The sequence below is a fragment of the Anastrepha obliqua genome, chromosome 1, assembly GCF_027943255.1.
Source record: "Anastrepha obliqua isolate idAnaObli1 chromosome 1, idAnaObli1_1.0, whole genome shotgun sequence".
NCBI lineage: Eukaryota > Metazoa > Arthropoda > Insecta > Diptera > Tephritidae > Anastrepha > Anastrepha obliqua.
Genome location: NC_072892.1, coordinates 130745918 through 130768834, shown reverse-complemented (window position 1 = coordinate 130768834; position 22917 = coordinate 130745918).

Below are 22917 nucleotides of genomic sequence, written 5' to 3'. Positions count from 1 at the left end.
TATTTGATCAACAAGGCACAATAAATAAAATTTTCTTTTAAAATAAAAAAATTTCAATATTCTTTCACAATACATAATAAACTATTAGTAACTAATTTTTTCTCTTAAATTTATTAAAGCATTATTTTTAATATATTAAATGAATAATAAAAAAATTAATAAATGAATTTAAAATTAATTAAATAGTGATTTGCACAAAAATCTTTTCAATGTAAAGGAAATACTTTTTGCACATCGATTTGCTTGATTGCCTCAAAGGCCATGCTGCTCTTAAAGTCACAATTAAGAAATTTAGCGATTCAGCCAATTAATAACGAATTTCATTATTGCTCTCCGTATACCTACCTCTACCATAATTGTATTTTTACTCCTTGCCACGTAGTAGAAAAAGAAGGGTAAAATTTAAATCAAAGCACTTCGGTATTTCGTAATCAAAATAACGACAACATCGTCGACATCTGGCACGCAAAATATAACAAACAAATACGCTCATTATCCCGTCGTTTAAGTGGCCAATGAAATTCTAAATCACAAGCTAATAAATTTTTACAAAAATAACCGTTGTCATGGCGCGCTCTCCAAACAAGGCAAGCCAAACCGAGCCGAGGCAAGCCAAACATTGCCAAGTCAAGCAGTAAGCCAAGCCAGCCAAAAGGCATTTCAATACAACTAAATTCAATTTAATTTGATTCAAATCGCATTTATAACTATTTATTATTGTAGTTGGTGTTATTGTTGTTGTTGTAGTTGTTGTTGGACAATGCACGACGACTCTTTGAGTTCATTATAAATCATGTACAAAATTAAAATTCATCGCCACTTCGTAACCCCTAATGACTATACGAATGTATGAATAAAATGCAGTCCTTACATACCCACGTATGTATGTGTGTACAAACAAGAAAGCAGACAAGCAGACAGACAGACAGACGGGTGAGGAGTTAAATGGGCTTTGCTAGAAGAGGATGAGTTGGATGAGCGGCATAAATGTGGGCTTTTGTACGCATTCTCAGGCAGAAAAGTGTCGATGTTACCGATGTGAATCGAAATCGAATTTATTTTATATGAACAAAGCGCAGCAAGAAATATGTTAGAGACGGGTGGAGGGGCAGGGTAGGACTGAAGAGCGCATAGACCGTTTCATTGGGTCGTAAATTAGCTAGGAGCGGCTGTCGCCTGCAAGCGGCGATCCGGAGGGTTGTAAATAAAGGTGCAAAATGCTCACAAATGAGAATAAATATTTTCACAATTAACAAAAATTAAAAATCACCAACATTATCCCTTATACAACAACAATAACAAAGCAATCAAGGTAGCAATAGCAAGCGCGCCAGCAGCCGCACCAGCAGCAGGAACAGCAATCAATTTCAAAACAACAAGGATAATGCACAAAAGATCACAGAGCATCAGTGCGCTAAACAACAACAAAGGATGAAAGTGAACTTGACAATAGCTATCAGCAATAATGGCGAAAGACATAACGACAAAACAACCAAATAATGAAATAACAACCACTTCATCTCACTTCACCCTGCTCTCCACTCGACTCCCATTCACTTTGAAGTACTTCACTTCTCCTTTAATAATGTTGTACTTATGCATGTAGTTGTAACGCAAGGTACTTCATAAAGGACAATGAGGTACACAGGGGATCTTCATTTAATAGACTGCCACCACAGCAGACTCTGGCAGAGTAAGGCTGCAGCAAGCGCGCGGGGAAATTTGTTATAAATATATAATGAATTAAGTGTACATTGAGTGGAAGAGGAAAAATTCGAAATAAATTTCAATGCTACCAAGCGTGAAAATCATTTGGCATTGGGCGCATGCGCGCTCAGGATACCACCGGTGCGGTGCATGCTCAGTAGGGAAGAGTTGTAAGAGCGTAGAGTAATGAATGATGAAACTAACTTTAGGAACTTTGTTTGGGATTGCGTGAAAGGCTACATACCAGGGGGGTCGAGCTGCGGCTCTTAGAAGGATTATTTGTGGCTCTCGATAAATGCACCCGAGTTTCCGCCATTTCATTTTTTTACTATCATATTTTTACGAATTTGTTACGTTTTTATCTCAATAAAATGTTTCACAATAATTCTTCTGGGTTAGACCACTGAATTCCCTAAATAAAAATCACAAATTAATGGCAACACAACTTGCTTTAGTGAATCACTTTATTATTACTATTTACGTTTACACGCTTAACATAATACTGAATGCTCTAAACGCATGCAAAAGGACATTGAAAAGGAAACTTTTTGATATTCTCCTCGAATTAAAAAAATGTATTCCAGTAATAAAAAAAAATTAAAAACCCAACGAGTACATAAAAAAGCTAGCAGAATATTGATGAAATTCCCCAATGGATTTCAAGACTTGAAATAATTTTAGATCATCTCGTGATTTTTTTCCGAATCCATTTGCAGCTAACATATTTCAAGGAGAATTTCCTATTTCCAATATAATTATGACCCAGAAAGCAACTGAAGAATGAGAACTAATCGAGATGCAAGAGATCAAATTAAAATATAAGTCAACGTCGATTGCTGAATTTTGGAAATTTGTACCAGAATCGAAGTATTCTAAAGTATTCAAAAAAGGCTGCTTAGCGAATTATTTTATCGGTACAACGTACGTATATGAATCCTCTTACTCTACTTTATAACTCGTCCAAGCACCGATCGGTATTAACTAATCAGCAGCTCATAGAATTGCTGCGAAGGGCTGTGACAAATTATTCGCAAAATTTTAAAGAAGTAAAATATTTGTGTTTAGTTTTTAGTACTTAAATTAAAATGACTCGGACTGCTAATTTTTAAAAGAGCATTATCAATTTGTGGATCAACATCGACGCTAAAAAAGCAACAAACGGTGGCACAAAATTATTCATCCAATTTTTTTTTTGAATAACTTTTTTAATAAGCGTCCCATTGCTTGCCTGTTTATATATTTCAGCTGTCTAGTTCTTAAGTGTCAAATATAATTGGGATACGACGCTATTTTCAAACATTCATTGATGAATCTTAAGATACCTCTTCCGGAGAAGAGTATGAACTTTATCCATACTCAGTATATCGCAACCCAATATCCTAAGTCTGATTCTGGAAAACGCCGGACAGCTACAGAGAAAATGCTCTGCAGTGTTGTAATCCTCAAGACAGAATAGGCATATCGCGCTCTCTACAACCCCCATGGTAGCCATATGCTGACCACAGGCGTTGTGCGCTGTGATTACACCCACCAGTACTCTCAGGTCCTTTCTGCTGAGTTTTAGGAGAAAGGTCGCTATTTTCCTGTTTGATTCTTTCACAATGCATTTGGCTACTCTGCACGAGTTCAACCCAGACCAACGTCTTCAATGGGTAGACTTCATGAAGTCGTCAATCCATAGTTGAATCGATGCGGAACTGACACCTAGAAAGGGTTCAGAGCCTAGTGGCATATTTGCAGAGCCTTCATTAGCCAATTCATCAGCTAACTCGTGCTCTGTAATACCACAATGTCTAAGCACCTAAATAAGACTAACTTTGTTGTGTTTTGCAACACTGTTTAGTTTTGTCTTGCATTCACCGACTAACTTCGAAGTGCAGCGTGGGTTAGCCACGGCTGTCAGTGATGCTTGACTGTCACTACAAATTCCAATACTGGTATCCCGCCACTTTTTCTCAATTAGCCAGTATGCCACATTCAAGATGGCATAGACTTCCGTAAGGAATACCGTGGCCATCTGTCCTGTGGTATAGGCCACCTTTAACAATTTAATAGAAAAAATATAAACGAAAGACACCTCTTAAAATTATTTTATTTTTGTTTTATTTTATTACAAGAACAACAATAATAAATTATAACCCTACCTTAGCCTCGGAACGGTAGATGGTTTTTTATGAAGAATTTTTTCATGGCAGAAATTAACTCGGAGGTTTGCCATTTTCAGCCGAGAGGCGACCGCCGATAGAAAAACTATTTCTATCATATGGTGTTGATAGATAGAAAATGAATTCACGAAATCTTAAATCCAATATCTTCATATTCCATAGCCGAGAGGCGTCTGCATACCTATCGATAACGGCTGACGAAACGTCTGTTGAGGGTTCGCGAGAAATTATTCAAATATTTTGTCCAATTTTGCTTGTCTACGCTGAAAAATACAATTATTGAGTGATCTACCGCGACACATTTTATGATTACGAGGGTCGTTTGCAAAGTCTGTACAAAAATGCAATACAAACTACTTAATTGTTCGGGGTAAAATATTTTTATTATACTTCTTCTAGGCTTATACGCCTCGTCCAACGTTGTTTTGGTTGGTTCATCCCTTCTAAATAATAGGATATTTCAAAATCTGAAAAATAGCCATTAGTTTCTGCCATCACCTCTTCGTTTGAATAATTTTTTTTCCCCGCCAGTCATTTCTTAAAATTGGGGAATAAATAGTAGTCCAAGGGAGCCAAGTCTGAAGAGCAGGGGGGATGTGAAGGGAGTTAGAACCGTATTTCTATTAATTTTGCGACCTCGACTGCTGAGGCGTGAGCTGGTGCGTTGTCGAATGTCAAACACAAAAAAATATTCCGACCTGGCTGAAACTTGGAGTGAGGTCTTCCAAGAGATGCTGCTAACTAAACATGTCCTCGCTACGCGCCAGTAGCGTCATCTCTCTGAATTTGCATGAATATTTCAAACGACGCTCGTATGCGTAGAATCTTACTTGCAAACGTAAGTGTCTCATGCATTTGTCTTTTATTCTTTGTACCTTAGAGAGCAAAAATCAAATCTTAATATCTCTCTTTAAGAACTTATGTCAAAATAAGACCGACAATAGAAATATCAAAATAAGAAAAGTATGTAGTTCTTGCATGAATTTACCTTCGAATATCTCGAAATCGGTCGCAAATAAATATAAGATTTGTTACCTTAAAGTGGATTGTTTCTTGTAGCTTTTAATTCTTTGTTATTAACTTTTAATATTTTGTCTGCAGTCGGAATTTTAGAAAAGCAGACGAACTGGCGAGAGGGGGATCTTCCTTGAATAACTTAATTGCCGAATTAGTATTCACACCACTGGGCGCAATCAAGAATACAGTTTTCTCAAAATACCTCCAAATCGCGGATTGAAGTTAGATGAAGAGACCAGACGACATGCAAAATTAGCAGAAAGTTATGGCCCACCTACAACCTCAAACAGAAGTCAACATGAAACAACCGACGTCTAGAGACTCACGACAGTCATAACTGGCTTGTGGCCTATCTTGGAACAAGCAGCCCGAAATCGGCATCCCTCACAACACACACTGTCATAGTTGTAAACAACCGGAGAAAAATTAAACGATTTTCCATTTCCTCTATGAATGCCCTGTCCTATGGAAGGAGAGAAAGTCAACTCTGGGCAAACCACTCTTCGAGAATCTCGACCAACTATCTGGCTTAGACGTCAACAACCTGCAAAGGTTCTTAAACCGCACAGATTGAATATGGTCGTGCTGTAAATAACCTTGAAACTAGTTGGTAACGAGTATGAGGCAATAAAATGGTACGGAAGCGCTAGTTGGATTCGGGAGGAATCACCACTTGAACCGACCAACCAACTAGGCCTCCATGTGGAAATACCCTGGTAGCATTTTCCATTAATCTGATTCAAGTAATAGCAAAGCAAGAAAGATGGTCATAGCCAACAATCGATGCACTAAATTTCCCATTGGGTCTGCAGCCAAGAGCAATAATCCGCGTCGAGTATATTAAAAAAAAAAAGTTAAAAAATTTAGTTCATAAAACGCTGCTCACAAATATTACATACGTGCGTGGCGTTTTTGTGTGTATGTGTGCAAGGACATCATCAAACTCATATTTGCTATGTCACTCGACGCGCCGCCGTTTAAACACTATTAAACGTTTTATTAATGAATCTGCCCCGCTGCCAATGTCGCTCCTGCAACTGCATCCTCCGTTGTCCTTTCAAGTGTGCATGATGCGGCAGCTATAATGGCAGCCATTTAGGAGCAATTAAATGGATTTACTCGTACGATGTGAATGCAAACACACATACGCACATGCACACACAATCGCACACCCTGTTAGCTACGATACATACAGTAGAGTGGAAAGGTAATATACACAACGCCACTCAAATAACGCATTTAAAACTTAATGATGCAGAAAGTATTGAAAAATCCATAATCATTGGCAGTGGTCCTGAATTTCCTCGGAAACGAGCATAGCTACGAGTATACTCGCGTGTGAGATCACAAATGTATGTATGGATGTATTGAACTTATCATATGTGTATGTGTGTCGCATATGTGTGACAGCGAGTTTTGTATGGTTGCAGTCGTTATAAATTAGGACTCATATTTCTTTAGCTACCGAAACACTTGGGCGACAAGTCAAAATGCCAAACGCCAAAAAGGATAACACACGACGGCACTTAAATCCACTCTGCACATCGGTAGCATGAAAGCGAAATCAGTGAAAGAGCCGACAGCAGCCGGTCATCAGCCGGCTTGTAAACAGTAGTGGCTATTCATTAGCAACAAAAAAGTAAAAATTAGACATAAATTTTCCAACTAAAAAAAATCAAATGCAAGCGAAGTTGAAAAATGAAAATATGTACAAATGTTTTCGTACATCCCACGCCTTTTGCAGTCTGTGGCATACATTTCGTGTAATGGGTCACATTTTGTTTCGAATTGTATTGTCATAAATTCTGCCACTTGAAAGACACTCAAGATGACATGACATTCTGCTTAACCGCATTGTACAAGTTTTACTAAATACTACATCAGACTGCTCGCATTTATCTATTTAATTCTTTAGTTGGATTCTCGTGTAACTTGACTTCCTTATTGTGGGTGCGGCCGAAGGTCTATAATAAACTGATTTCACACTTAACCTTAGCAAATTTTGTAATTAAACAAAATTTTCCATTACAATTTAGAAATGTCAGTCTTCGTGCTACAACAAAACATTTGTAACCAACAATGCATAGATTATATGTATGTGTGTATCTAAGTATAGTATGTACCATATATATGTATGTATTGTATATAGTATAATATTGTAGAAATCATTTTTTTCTTCTAGATCAGCACATCTGTCACTTATTAACGCATCACTTTTGTGTGCCATCTATTGGGAGTATTTGATGAATTTGGTGAATTTCGCTACGTCGAATTTAGCTGAGCGTCAAGGATTGCAAGTATAGTATTTTTAGTATCTGTATTAAATCAGTGCAGATCTTTTGCTGGTATATAAAGCAGCGACTGATCCAAGAGGGGGTCCGGGTGTTTGCTTGATTTGTAAATCATGTAATGAAAGATAGTTCAAAAAGAAGATGTGTTTATTTCCAGGCCTCGATCTTCAGTTCTTTATGTTCCCTGATATTTTGCTATAACAAATACTCGTGCGGTAACTTTATTCAAAAATGATACCTAAATACCGTACATACATTCTGCCAAAAACGTACCGGCAATTGTTCCATAAAACGCAAAATAATTGTTTAATCATCAAAATGTATTTTGCCGCCTTCAAAATAGGCTCTATTCCAAGCAATACACATACGACAACGATTAGACCAGTCATCAAAGCACCTTTTAAACGCGTTTGAAGAGATCTTCTTCAGCTCCCTCAGCGAATTCTCCTCTGGCATCTATCGGCTCAAAGCGGCTTCCGCGGCAATTTAAGTTTTGGGAAAAGGAAAATGGTGGTTGTTTTATGATATTTGTCGAGTTTCTGGTCAAAACAGTGTTCACAATATGAGCCTTGTGAGACGGTGCTTTATCATGGTGCAAGATCCATGGGTTTCCTTTCCACAAATTGGGCCATTTCCTACCCACATTCCGTCTCAAACGTCGCATAACTTCCAAATAATATTCTTTATTTACCGTAGAACCATTTCGAAAAAATTCCGAATGCACAAAACCATGATCCAGACCAGAATCAAAGAAAACGAGTAATATGACTTCCACTTTTAATCCACTTTCACGCGTTTTTTTGGGTTTCGGTTCATGTGGCTAGTGTCAAACTCATATACTCACGTCTCATCACCTGTTATGAGGCGCTGGATGAACGTTGCTCAAGCATGTCTTCAGCCACCTTCTTCCGATGAATTTTTTGAAAGAAATTCAACTCTTTTACAACGAGCCGAGCAGCCACGTGTCTCATGGCCAATTGGTGGTGTAAAATGTTGCGAATTGATTCGTGAGACACGCTAAGGTCACAAGCTACTTCCCTCAAAGTTAAATGATGGTTTTCCAACACCATTTCCTTGACTTTGTCGACGTTTTCATCCGTTGAAGACGTTGATGGGCGACGAGATCGGAGCAAATCTTCCACGACTTCTCGGCCCTCTGCAAAAGCCTTATGCCACTCGTAAATCTGTGTTTGATAAATCACACCCGCCATAGGTTTTCTGCAACATTTTCAACGATTCGGCACACGAAATCGTAGAGCACACCAGCGGTTAACTGGTATAATTAAATGCCAAAAGCAAGCCAATTGACAGATCACGCTCAAACTCTGCGACACTATAGAGGACAGCTGAGCCAACATTCCAGCAAAAAAAAGTTAGACATATGTGTAACGCGCGCTTTTTAAAGGAACAGTTCCCGGTATTTGTTTTTACAGAATGTAGTTTCAGTTCTTATCTGATGTAATAATTGTAATTGAATAAGTTTCAGTTGTCTTAACAAATACACATCCTTGTAAAAACTTTTCAAGAAATGAAGCTTCGCATTCATTCATTTCGCATTTGAACTTAGATTTTCCTTTCAATTCTGCAATCCATCATTTCAACATCTAATTTACACAAGTGCGTCGTTCTTTGTGCGTTCGAAATTAGTCGGGGAATGCCACACTTCTCTCTCGATTGCACCCGAATACTTCAATATTAGGCTCGTTTGGGTTCCCGGTCCCAGTGGAATACAGGGAAACTCCTGGGGATGAGCTGGCTAGACAGCGGACTCTGGAGGCGATTTCAGCGTCCACTCAACGCGTGTCGGGCTAATGTGTGCAAAATCGCGAGATCCCTCTGGCGGATTCAAAGTTGCAGCTCTCATCGTCCGTTAGGTGTTCAAGCGGTGAGACTTAGGATTGCTTCAAGTCCTTTCTGCAGAAACTGTCTGGAAGACAAGGTGGAAACATCTTAGCAAATTCTTCTCAGGTGCCCTGCTTTCATCGGGCAAAGATTTAGACATCTGGGCTCTGACGTTTTCGCTATATCTGAGGATATTGCGGGTTTAAATATCACATCATCCTTGCAAATTTCATCAGTAGCTTGAAGCGGTTAATACGTATTTAATTGGTCACTGTTGGTCGTCATCCTCTAATCCAAAGCCCGTTCATCCTTTCACCACCTGTTTGAAATTGAAATCTGAAAATTTCAAGGAGCACTAGGAGATTCGGTGGCTCCTAAAACACTCAGGCTAAAAAGCCCATTATATTTAGAGCTCTGGAAAGAGGGTAGATAGTCAAGGAGGGAAGGAGAAAAGTATCAGAGAAAGAGATAGGAAAGAATAGAGACAGAAATAGAGGTAGTTAGTCCTGTGAGAATTATCCAGGTTCTTTGGCAAATCTGTAAATATCCTCCAGTTTTAGAAAACGAATATTACTCATTCTCACGACATCGGAACCCAAAACTCGTAGCCGTGCTCTAGCAAAGGCAGGACACTCACAGAGAAAGTGCTCAGTGCTATCCGCCTCCTCCACACCATAGGCACATTGGGATCTCATGGGTTGTGTCCTGTAATAAAACCGACCATCAACCGAACGTCGTGCCTTAAAAGTTTTAGTAGAAAGTTTGACAGTTTTCTGTTTGTACTTGTCACAAAACACTTTGCAGTTCTGCAGCGTTCACGACCGGACCATCGGTCTTCATGTAAATTGCATAATCGCTGATTCACTTCTTGATGCCTGCCGAATTTATTCCGATTATTGGTTCTGGCCCATGAGGGGGGACCATCGGCAATTTCATTCCCTTGAATACCGCAGTGTCCTGGAATGCACATAAGTACAAGCCTGTTCTTGTTTTGCAAGATAATTAAGCTTCTTCTCACATTCTGAACAATCTTAAAGGTTTGCTTCGCGTTCCCCAGGGCCTTAAGAGCAGCCTAACTGTCACTCAAAACAACAATCTGTTTCCCGCTCCATCTCCTCTCGATTATCCATTCGGCTACTTTCAGGATGGCAAAAATTTTCATTTGGAAAACAGTTGTCATTTCTCCCATAGCATAAAAATAAATAAATAATTGGCGCGTACACTTCTGTTAGGTGTTTGGCCGAGCTCCTCCTCCTATTTGTGGTGTGCGTCTTGGTGTTGTTCCACAAATGGAGGGACCTACAGTTTCAAGCCGACTCCGAACGGCAGATATTTTTATGAGGAGCTTTTTCATGGCAGAAATACACTCGGAGGTTTGCCATTGCCTGCCGAGGGGCGACCGCTATTAGAAAAATGGTTTTATTAATTTTGCTTTCACCGAGATTCGAACCAACGACCTCTCAGTGAATTCCGAATGGTGATCACGCACCAACCCATTCGGCTACGGCGGTGATACTTATTACTATCGTTTAAGTACCATCCGGCTCCAGACCCTATTTCATTCTTGGACCCATCGGTAAAGAAAATATGCGTTTGGTTCTTTTCCTTCTAACGAATTTTGATTAGCTATGATAAAATAATAAAATTGTGAGCGGAATTTCGGCTGTTCGGCGGAGTTCAAACCTGTATTTTTTACAACAACAGCCCATCCCTTGAATTATCCACTCATCGCAAAGAGCTGCATCATAACCGTTAGAATAAACAATGGACATAATTAGTATCCTCGTATTTCGTCATTTTCAGTTTACTTATGCGACATCTCACGGCGTAATGAACAAGTTTTCCCAACCACGTTTCAGATTTGTTTTAAATTTTGAGGATCGAAAGAAAAACAAAATGTCTGATTATATCAAAACTCTAACGAAAATGCTGAACAAAGCTAAAATTCTTCATTGTCGCTAATTGCCGTTTGGTTGCCGGAGTATAGGTATATTTATGTCCTTTACAGTAATTACAGAAGTCAGCAACCAATCCACTGCTTATTTAAAGACAACAGTTGTCCGGAAGCCTGGACTTGAGCTTCATGGGGAGCTCTTCGCAGAATACTCTCCTTCCAACTTTTCCGTACAACTTCGAACCATCCGTAAACAAGTTTGCCATGACCTGTCTCCAAATGTTGCATCCTGTCCACTCCTCCCTTATACCATATAAGTACCTCTCGGATCCAGTGAGGCCGTACAATGAGCGAGGGCGTACCAGACCCACTTTAATGCACTCGAAGCCTTTAAGAAAACTAGAGTGTTCGTAGCTTAAGTCTAGCTTACGGCCCGAATACCGCAATTTAATTGCAGCACGTTCAGTGGCAGTTTTCCCTGCCAGTTTTTAACATATCGTTAAGCGCTGGAGTAGGAGTGGTACGAAGCCCCCACTGATTCCAATGAAGGCAAACCCTTGGACCGCCGCCATCATTTAGTACATCACGAATTAGTACTCTGAGTCATTGAGGGACAAAAAGCAATGTATAAAAGGCCGTGCGTCGCGCGTAGAATCGAAATCTTACGTTCCCACACAATTTCTTGCGACACTAATGTCTGGTTCTGATCTATGTGAGATGAGTCCGTTGATCAGACAAGTTGGCTTAACCTAACCTTCTTCCATAAAATTATACATATATAAATAAAAAATAAAATTTTTTTATGAAATTTAATATTAATCTGAATTTTCTTATAGGTTTTCCTGAAACTGCATTCCATAAATCTAGCCCGCCATTTTAACACCTACCGCCCGTGTGCTCAACTGTACAACTCGCGGTGTTGTTGCGGCGTTTGCTTGACACGCCTGACAGTCGATGATTTATTAGTGCGGTCAAAACATGTGTTGGATGTGACAGCTACTTCACAGCAACCTGAAACCGAATTCGAATTCAAACACTTCCAACACGTAACGCATCATCAGCTACAAGGATATGCGCAGGCGTACACAATACAAACATACCTTATCCGCACATATGTGTGTGAGTTCTACCCACGCCTCTTCTGTCCGTTTGTGATGCTCCTGGCGCAACGCGTCAATTCAATGGAATTTGGTGTTGTTACGGATGCGCCCCCAACTTGTCTGCCACAGGCGCTACAACTCCCATGGTGGCTGGAGTCTCCGGTTGCCATAAGGGCTGCCGTTGCTGATGATCCTTGCGGGAAAAAGGAATACAAATTTGATTGCAACACGAAACGATTTTAACATTGACGGCGCTTTAATTATATACATTGAACATCTAATTTCGGCATCGAACCGTCAAAGGAACTACTATAGATAGAAGGAACAGCTCATTACTGCGCTTTACAGATGTGCGTACGAGTGTGCAGGAAATTTGAGGAAAGCGCCTGCCTGATTTGCTGCGGTGCACAGAAGTCAGTACAGACGTCCAACAGCAGCCACCAGCATCGTTAAATGCGTCGAAGTGTCTGGTTTGCCGATGATATTGGCTGCTCATTGTCTGGCTGGCTAGAAGCTAAAGGAGCGAGAAAATAAGGAAACCGAATGTGTTTTTTTTTACTAAATCGGAACGTTTGATATTTAAGGAATTTAAAAAGTAGATGCTCAATTGGCTGGCAGTTTGTAATTGAAAATTAATCACTTCTAACAATCCTATGAATGTTTTGTATTCCTCAAGCAGGAAATAAAATTAAAAAAAAATTAAAACAGGATATTAACGGGAAGTTTTCAAAGAACAATGCTGCACGTATTTACGAAACTTTAAACAAGTAATGAAGAGAAAGAGAATACAAGAATAGGTATAAGCATCGAATTTTAAATTAGCTAAGAGCTGATGGCTTCTGCAGCCAATGTTCAAACATAATTTTAGTACTGGTATTCATACCAGTCACTAAATAATAATAATAATAATAATATAAATTAGTTAATTTAAAATAATTGCTCGTTTTAGCAGCCACAAAAAAGCCAGACATATAATGGTTGACGGGTGTCCGGTGGAGGGCTTCTGCTCCTTCGGCTGGTTTATCACGGCAGACGGAGGAGTAAATGAAGATGTCAACTTCAGGGTAAACAAAGAAAGTACGCCGTTCGGGCGAATGCGTACAGTATGGGTGAGCTCGCAAATCTCCAGGTGCACTTAACTGCGAATATTCAGTTTATGTATGAAGTCTGTATTGTTGTCAAATGCCTCCGCATCATCTGTAGAATATTCTGGCCGAACAACATCAGCAACGACGCGCTGAGGAGATCAACGAATGTGGAAACCATCCTATGGCAAATCAAATGCAGAAAGTGGCGATAGGTAGTTCACACTTTTAGAAACCACCAGATAGCATGGCGAAAATGGCACTGGACTAGAATCCGCAAGGGGACAGATATCGCTATAGGCCAAAGAATACTTCGGTCGATGTTGTCGACATAGCAAGGGACGGCGCAAAAACCACAGTCCAGAACCGTAAACGATGGAAGAATCTTGTCGAAGCCCTTTGCTCCCGAGTGGAGTGAGCAATAAAGAATAAAAATATTAGGTGCGTTCCCGCTGTTTGTCGATAGATACCGCCAGCAGTGTGTGCTTGTCGATTCTAACACAACCTAAACGTCATAAACCCAGCTTCGACATATGGTAAACAAATTGCTTCGACACATTAATAATTTTTTTTCGGTATCATATACTTTTGGTTTTGTGAAAATTTCTGATTTAGTGCCGAATAATCGTCAACTGCATGAAGTGTTGATTTTCCTATTTCATTCGAAAAAAACGGCGGCTGAAGCGCACCGAGAGCTACAAAAAGTTTATGGAGATGCTGCTTTAAGTGAAACAACATGCCGAGATTGGTTCCGTCGCTTCAAAGACGGGGATTTTAATGTTGACGACCGTCCGCGTGAAGGAAGTCCAAAAACCTTCGAAGACGCTGAATTGGAGGCATTGCTCAATGAGGATTCGTGTCAAATGCAAGAAGACTTTGCTTCAGTACTAGGAGTTAACCGCCAAACCATTTCCAAGCAATTGCATGCTTTGGGAATGATTCAAAAACAGGGGACTTGGGTTCCTTATGAGTTAAAACCAAAGGATGTTGAACGTCGACGTACGGCTGTGAACAACTGCTCCAGCTTCAAAAAGGAAGGGTTTTCTTCATCGCATCGCGACGGGTGAAGAAAACGGCATTCATTACAGCAATCCAAAGAAAAGAAAGCCATGGGGACTGCCCGGTCATGCTTCTACGTCGTGGCCTCGGCCAAATATTCACGCTGTGAAGGTTAGGCTATGTATTTGGTGGGACCAAGTAGGTGTTATTTATTATGAACTGTTAAAACCAAGCGAAACCATCACTGGGGATCGGTATCGACTTCAATTGATGTGATTGAGCTAATGGAGCCGAGCACTGTGCGAGAAGCGGTCGCAATACGCGGGGAGGCATGAAAAAGTGATTATACGCTCGGCCTCGCGTTGTCAAGCCCGTTAAAACCTACCCGGAAACACTGCCATACTCTCCGGATATTGCACCGTCCGATTATCACCGATTCCGATCGACCGGTCGGGCTGACCAGCAGTTCCATTCATATGAAGACATCAAAAAATGGCTTGATCGGTGGATAGTCTCAAAAGATGAACAGTTTTACCGCGACGGTATACGAGATCCACCAGAAAGATGGGAAAAAGTAGTAGCCAGCGATAAGCAATACTTCCAATGATTCACTTGTAACTATTTTTTCAGAATAAAGTTGTGTTTTCATCAGCGAGTACTTCGTTGCGCATCTAATAAAATAAATTAATGAATGCCCTTAGAAGAAGTTATAATTATAGTTATATAGACGACTAAAGACTGAAAGTACTTGTGATAAGTTTTTGGCATTCACTTGTGCTCGCATAACTAAGCCACTTCATCGTTTATGCAGTTTTATAGCTCATTCAATTTAAGTAGCATAAAGTGTATGTTTAAGTCCATCAATGGCCAAGTTGATTTTTTGAAATTTTGTTTGCTTACAGTGTTTAGAATTTTCTTTCATATCTATACTAATATTATAAAGAGGAAACAAAGTTGTTTGTTTGTTTGTAACGAATAGGCTCAAAAACTACTGGACCGATTTTAAAAATTCTTTCACCATTCGAAAACTACATTATCCAAGAGTAACATGGATTACATTTTATTTTGGAAAAAAATAGGGTTCCGTAAGATATTTGGATTTTTCGGACACAAACTGAAAAAAATCTTATATATAAAATAAAGTCAACTTTTTGTGTGTGTTCGCTAACCGGCCGTGTCTGCACCGAATTAAACCAAACTTACACACATTGTTAAGAAGGTATTGAAGATGATTTCCGTATAGTTTGGATACCTATTGGTGGATAGGGCTCGAGATATATGTCAAAACGTGGACCCGGGTAACTTTCGGATGTGTATGTACAATATGGGTATCAAATGGAAGCTGTTGGTGAATGCTTTAGTTCAGAGTATTTTTCATGCCGCTCCGTGACTGGGGTCTCGAGATATAGGTCAAAACGTGGACCCCGGTAACCTTTGGTTGTGTATGTACAATATGGGTATCAAATGAAAGCTGTTGATAAGTGCTTTAATACGGGGTAATTTCCATACCTATTGATGACTAGGGTCTGGAAATATATGCCAAAACGTGGACCCGCCGTGTCTTTGCACCGAATTAAACCAAACTTACACACATTGTTAAGGAGGTATTGAAGATGGTTTCCGTATAGTTTGGATACCTATTGGTAGATAGGGTCTCGAGATATAGGTCAAAACGTGGACCCGGGTAACCTTCGGATGTGTATATACAATATGGGTATCAAATGGAAGCTGTTGGTGAATGCTTTAGTTCAGAGTATTTTTTATGCCGCTCCGTGACTAGGGTCTCGAGATAGAGACCAAAACGTGGACCCTAGAATGTGTTTGTACAATATGGATATCAAATGAAAGCTGTTGATAAGTGCTTTAATACGGGGTAATTTTCATACCTATTGATGACTAGGGTCTCGAAATATATGCCAAAACGTGGACCCGCCGTGTCTTTGAACCGAATTAAACCAAACTTACACACATTGTTAAGTAGGTATTGAAGATGATTTCCGTGTAGTTTGAATACCTATTGGTAGATAGGGTCTCGAGATATAGGTCAAAACGTGGACCCGGGTAACCTTCGGACGTGTATGTACAATATGGGTATCATATGGAAGCTGTTGGTGAATGCCTTAGTTCAGAGTATTTTTCATGCCGCTCCGTGACTAGGGTCTCGAGATAGAGACCAAAACGTGGACCCTAGAATGTGTTTGTACAATATGGGTATCAAATTGAAGCTGTTGGTGAATACCTTAGTAAGCGTATTTTTCATGCCACTACGTGACTGGGGTCTCGAGATATAGGTCAAAACGTGGACCCGGGTAACCTTTGGTTGTGTATGTACAATATGGGTATCAAATGAAAGCTGTTGATAAGTGCTTTAATACGGGGTAGTTTTCATACCTATTGAAATATATGCCAAAACGTGGACCCGCCGTGTCTTTGCACCGAATTAAACCAAACTTACACACATTGTTAAGTAAGTATTGAAAATGGGTTTCGTAAAGTTTGGTTGTAATTCGGAGCAGTGGCAACGGGTACAGCGTTCTTTTGAGCCAGCCATAATGTCGCTTACTGTTTTAACGCTTGGGGCGGAACTGAACTTTCAAATTGACAGTGTGAGTTACAATGTGTCAATATTTCTTTCTGATTTGGATGCCATAAGGAAAAAACGTAAGTGCAACATGTAAAAATTGTTTGTGAATTTTTTTGGAGTGGATTTTGGAACAGTCAATAATTTCTTACGAAATTTGAGAATTTAATGTGAAATCCGAATGAAATTATGTACTCGTGGAAAAAACAATTTTTTTCGTTTTTTTTTTTTTGAAAAATATAAATGGATAATGGTTAAAAAAGCTCCAATGCTTAATAAAACATATAAATTGAAACGAAAAATTCATGGATGATCAGGAAAAAAGACGATTGTTTCTTAGTTATTCATATGCGTTGATTTGAAATTTAAAAACAATCTTCTTTTTTCCTGATTTTCAATTTATATTTTATACTAGCAAACCCGGCCCGCTTCGCTGGGCAAAGACATGGTGGGTCCACGTTTTGGCATATATTTCGAGACCCTAGTCATCAATAGGTATGAAAATTACCCCACATTAAAGCACTTATCGACAGCTTTCATTTGATGCCCATATTGCACATCCACAACCAAAGGTTACCCGGGCCCACGTTTTGACCTATATCTCGAGACCCCAGTCACGGAGCGGCATGAGAAATACTCTGTACTAAAGCATTCACCAACAGCTTTCAATTTGATATTCATATTGTACAAACACATTCTAGGGTCCACGTGTTGGTCTCTATCTCGGGACCCTAGTCACGGAGCGGCATGAAAAATACTCTGAACTAAAGCATTCACCAACAGCTTCCATTTGATACCCATATTGTACAAACACATTCTAGGGTCCACGTGTTGGTCTCTATCTCGGGACCCTAGTCACGGAGCCGCATGAAAAATACTCTGAACTAAAGCATTCACCAACAGCTTCCATTTGATACCCATATTGTATATACACATCCGAAGGTTACCCGGGCCCACATTTTGACCTATATCTCGAGACCCCAGTCACGGAGCGGCATGAGAAATACTCTGTACTAAAGCATTCACCAACAGCTTCCAATTGATATCCATATTGTACAAACACATTCTAGGGTCCACGTGTTGGTCTCTATCTCGGGACCGTAGTCACGGAGCGGCATGAAAAATACTCTGAACTAAAGCATTCACCAACAGCTTCCATTTGATACCCATATTGTATATACACATCCGAAGGTTACCCGGGCCCACGTTTTGATCTATATCTCGAGACCCCAGTCTCGGAGCGGAATGAAAAATACTCTGTACTAAAGCATTCACCAACAGCTTCAATTTGACATTCATATTGTACAAACACATTCTAGGGTCCACGTTTTGGTCTCTATCTCGAGACCCTAGTCACGGAGCGGCATGAAAAATACTCTGAACTAAAGCATTCACCAACAGCTTTCATTTGATACCCATATTGTATATACACATCCGAAGGTTACCCGGGTCCACGTTTTGACCTATATCTCGAGACCCCAGTCACGGAGCGGCATGAGAAATACTCTGTACTAAAGCATTCACCAACAGCTTCCAATTGATATCCATATTGTACAAACACATTCTAGGGTCCACGTGTTGGTCTCTATCTCGGGACCCTAGTCACGGAGCCGCATGAAAAATATCTGAACTAAAGCATTCCCCAACAGCTTCCATTTGATACCCATATTGTATATACACATCCGAAGGTTACCCGGGCCCACATTTTGACCTATATCTCGAGACCCCAGTCACGGAGCGGCATGAGAAATACTCTGTACTAAAGCATTCACCAACAGCTTCCAATTGATATCCATATTGTACAAACACATTCTAGGGTCCACGTGTTGGTCTCTATCTCGGGACCCTAGTCACGGAGCGGCATGAAAAATACTCTGAACTAAAGCATTCACCAACAGCTTCCATTTGATACCCATATTGTATATACACATCCGAAGGTTACCCGGGCCCACGTTTTGACATATATCTCGAGACCCCAGTCTCGGAGCGGCATGAAAAATACTCTGTACAAAAGCATTCACCAACAGCTTCAATTTGATATTCATATTGTACAAACACATTCTAGGGTCCACGTTTTGGTCTCTATCTCGAGACCCTAGTCACGGAGCGGCATGAAAAATACTCTGAACTAAAGCATTCACCAACAGCTTTCATTTGATACCCATATTGTATATACACATCCGAAGGTTACCCGGGTCCACGTTTTGACCATTTTCCCGGCAATTATTCGAATTTTTCTCACCTTTAAAACCTTCCCTAGACCTCCACGAATAATTCAAGACCAAGATAAGATAAATCCGTTCAGCCATTCTCGAGTTATAAGCGAACATAGGGACAGATTTTCACATTTATATATATAGATTTACTCAAAAACAAATAGAAAAACAAAAAATATTGTTTATGCCAAAGCGCTTGAATAAAGAATAAAGAAATAAATAATATGAAAATCATATATTTTCTGTTCTAAACCATATCTATTCTATTTTAGTGTGCCCAGCGAAGGGGGCCGGGTTTACTAGTAAAATATATATTTGGAAGTTTTTAAAAGGTAGGAAAAGATTAACATCGTAAGCAAATAAGTTTTTCAAAAAACAACTCGATTATTGGGCGACTTTAAACCTAAAGTTTATTATACTAAACTGCATATCCCAAAGCTTTCGAAGGGTTTTGAATAAAAAGTTGAGAACTTGTGTGGCAATTTTTTGAAATTTGTTCGGTTAGGTTGACCTGGCTGGCTGATAGCCATCACTTCGACCTGTTGGTCCTTAGTCGTACCAAATGGAGCTAGACCTTTACATTTCTTTGTAGCAGACATCAAGTAATACGAGTACGTCTGTGTCTTTTGCGAATGTAAATAAACTCTGAAGCTCTAACCCCGAGTCGCATTCTAACTTCTCATATTGTAGAACTCCTACGCATTTTAATCCGGTTCTAGCTAATGCAGGGCAAGAACATAGAAGGTGTCCTAGCGTTTCCTTCTCTTCCAGTTCATTGAAAAATCTGCGCTCTTGGCAATCTAATCTACAATTTCGTTTTCTACAATGCCCATATGTCCGGGTACCCAAGTCCTTAGTCTTGAATTGTTTTTAATTTTGTAAAAAGCTTAGAACTTGGATTTATGCGGCTTTTGTTATATAATAAAGTATAGGGTGCTTTTTAAGAGCTTGAGAACTTAAAGTGATGATGCAAAATAGAAATATTGTTGTAATGAATTTTTTTTATTGTAATGTGGTAGATAAGAGAGACGTATTATCAGAATAAGAAAACGAGAGGCCGAAATACATTAGTGCGAGGAGCTTAAAATGTTGGTAAGCAGAAAAAACGCCCGAAAATTTCATCCCTAAAGTTCGGCGACTTACAAAAGGTAAGAACAAAGAAACCGATCTGGTGACTGACATACAAAGCGTGTTTGAATTGTGGAGGGAACACTTCTCAAACCTGCTAAAAAGAGATAACTGCGCATGTCACAGAGAACATGAAGATCCCCCAATCGTTGATGACGGAACAGTCGTTCCGCTACCCGAACATAACGAGGTGAGAATGGTGATGAAATCATGTCTGCTGATTGGAATTTAAGTGTTCTCTGCCCATTCTGTGCCAATTACCGCGGGATTAGTCTTCTAAATATCGCCGATAAGGTTCTAGCGAACGTCTTGTATGAAAGGCTGAAACCCACCATCAACCAACTGATTGAACCTTATCAGTGTGGCTTTAGACGTGGAAAATCCACAATCGATCAGATATTCAAAATACGCCAAGTCCTGGAAAATACCCATAAAAGGAGAATCAATACCGTGCACTCCACAGCATGAAAGGGAGTTGTCTATATGCCGCAATGTTTGAATTTGGTATCCCCGCAAAACTAATACGGCTATGCAAAATGACGTTGCTTAATACCAGCAGCGCCGTCAGAATTGGACCAAACGAGGTTTTAGATATTGTGACTCACTGTCGTGTGACTTCTTTAACCTGATGCTGGAGAAGATCGTGCGAGGCGCGTAACTTAATCACTCTTGGCGTATGCTGATGCTATTGACATCATCTACCTTAACAACCGCGCTGCTGGTTCTGCCTGGGCCTGGTGGTGAACAAGAACGTACAAAAGTCCAAAAATCTTACGCAAAATTTTGCGAACACTCCAAGGAGGCCCCGTTCGGATGTTGTCATCGTCCAGACTTCCGTTTATTTTATCGGGTAATAAAAAGTTTAGGTATGAAAATGTAGCCCACATTAAAGGGCAGGAAGTGGCAAATAATTTTTGTTTTTATTTACTGGCATGTCCAAGTGGTGGATAAACAAGTTGAGTGGGCATTCCGGGACAGGAACTAAAATACTGGCAACTAATAACTTAGTCATAGCTCTTTTTATTTATAATTGCGAGACATATTCTTTGTCAGTTTAAAAGCTCACTTCTGCTAACTATTTTATTCCTTCAATGACATAAATACAGGCACCAATTATACAAATTTTGAATTTAATGATTTGAATGGAAAAAATGGAATAACGCCATTTTATTCAATCCAGCACATAAATGCAGCTGTTAAATATTCAAAGGCAGGTTTAGCGAATTTTGCTGTCACGATGGCGATGAGCTGACTATTGGGGTAAATGGAAATATTTCACGGAAAATCAAATGGAACCCTTCAACTTTTATGAATGCTTCCAACTGTGAAGTAATAACGCATTCGCACAATTTCCTTGCAAACACACGCTTACATATACATATATGCGTATTAACATACGTATATGTGTGTGCAGCATGCAAATGGCCGCATGTGGCATGCCTCATTATCCTGATTGCCTGTGTGCTGTTGCTGCTGCAGTCGACTTTTGAGTGCTATTGTTCCATAGTTTGCATGGCTGACATTTGTATTAGATCGCAAATAATCGTTAGCAATAAGCGCAAATACAAAAACGCATAAATGTTTGCTGTTTGCTGTTCGACGTCCGTCATTCATTGGTCGCTGACATTATTCGCATTCGTATGGTTTATTGCGTATGCGGCTGCTATTATTTTGTATCACATTCAGGATTGTGGGTAGTGCGTGTTTAGTGGTGGAAAGGCCTTTGTACTCGAATGCAGGCACCAGATATTCATCTGCATTTAACGCAATCAACCTCCCTTTGGCTGCTGTTTGTTGTTCACTGTTCACACATCTGACACTTCTTGATTTTGGGAAGTGTAATGAATATGGAAATTTCATGCTTTAGCAAATTGCAGTATGTAAATTATGGATTTGAAAATAGGAATATTTATTTTAAACGGCAGCGTTCGTATAGATTTGTAGAACTGATTTGTAATTATTCGTTCTATCTTAGCAAAAAAAGTGGTTCGAGGACTAATTTTTGATATTTGTAATAAGAAAATGAAAAAGTTGTATTCTCCTATTTGAAGGTATGGCATTTGCATAGTAAAAGGTCTTTCAAAAGTGACGCCTAGATGTCAGTGGTGATATCTATTTTCAGTTACCTTCAATTTTCTAGACGTTACCTTATTTTCATGTCATCTTTGACATTTGTCATGTAAACAGATGTATAATTTTTCATGATAGAGCAACGCTTTAAAATTATTGAAACTTATTGAGAAAATGGTAGATCTTTACGGATCACATACGCAAAACTTGTGTTTTTTTGGCTGAAAAATGCATCCGAATGAGTCAATAATGCAAATGTTGGCGAACAATTTTAAGAAACTCGTACTGTCGAAGTTACAAAAAGGACTGGCAGGCTGAGAACTGGACGTTCTTTATAGAATTAATTAACTCGTACTCGCATTACGTACATTCTGTCAAAAAAGTTCCGGGAATTGTTCAATCAAACGCAAAATAATTGTTTCATCATCAAAATTTATTTTTTCGCCTTCAAAATAGGCTCCATTCGAAGCAAAACACATTTGCCAATGATTAATCCAGTTATCAAAGCACATTTTAAAGGCGTTTGAAGAGATCTTCTTCAGTTCATTCAGCGAATTCTTGCTAATGGCCTCTATTGGCCATTACGCTGGCGAATACGCTGGTTGTTCGATGTCATTTGTCGAGTTTCTTATCAAAAATGTGTTCACAATATCAGCCTTGTGAGACGGTGCGCTATCATGGGGCCAGATTCATGAGTTTTTTTTTCAAAACTTGGGCCGTTTTCTATGTACATTCCCTCTGAAACGACGTATAATTTTCAAATAATATTCTTTATTTACCGTAGAACCATTTTGAATGAATTCCGAATGTACAACACCATGA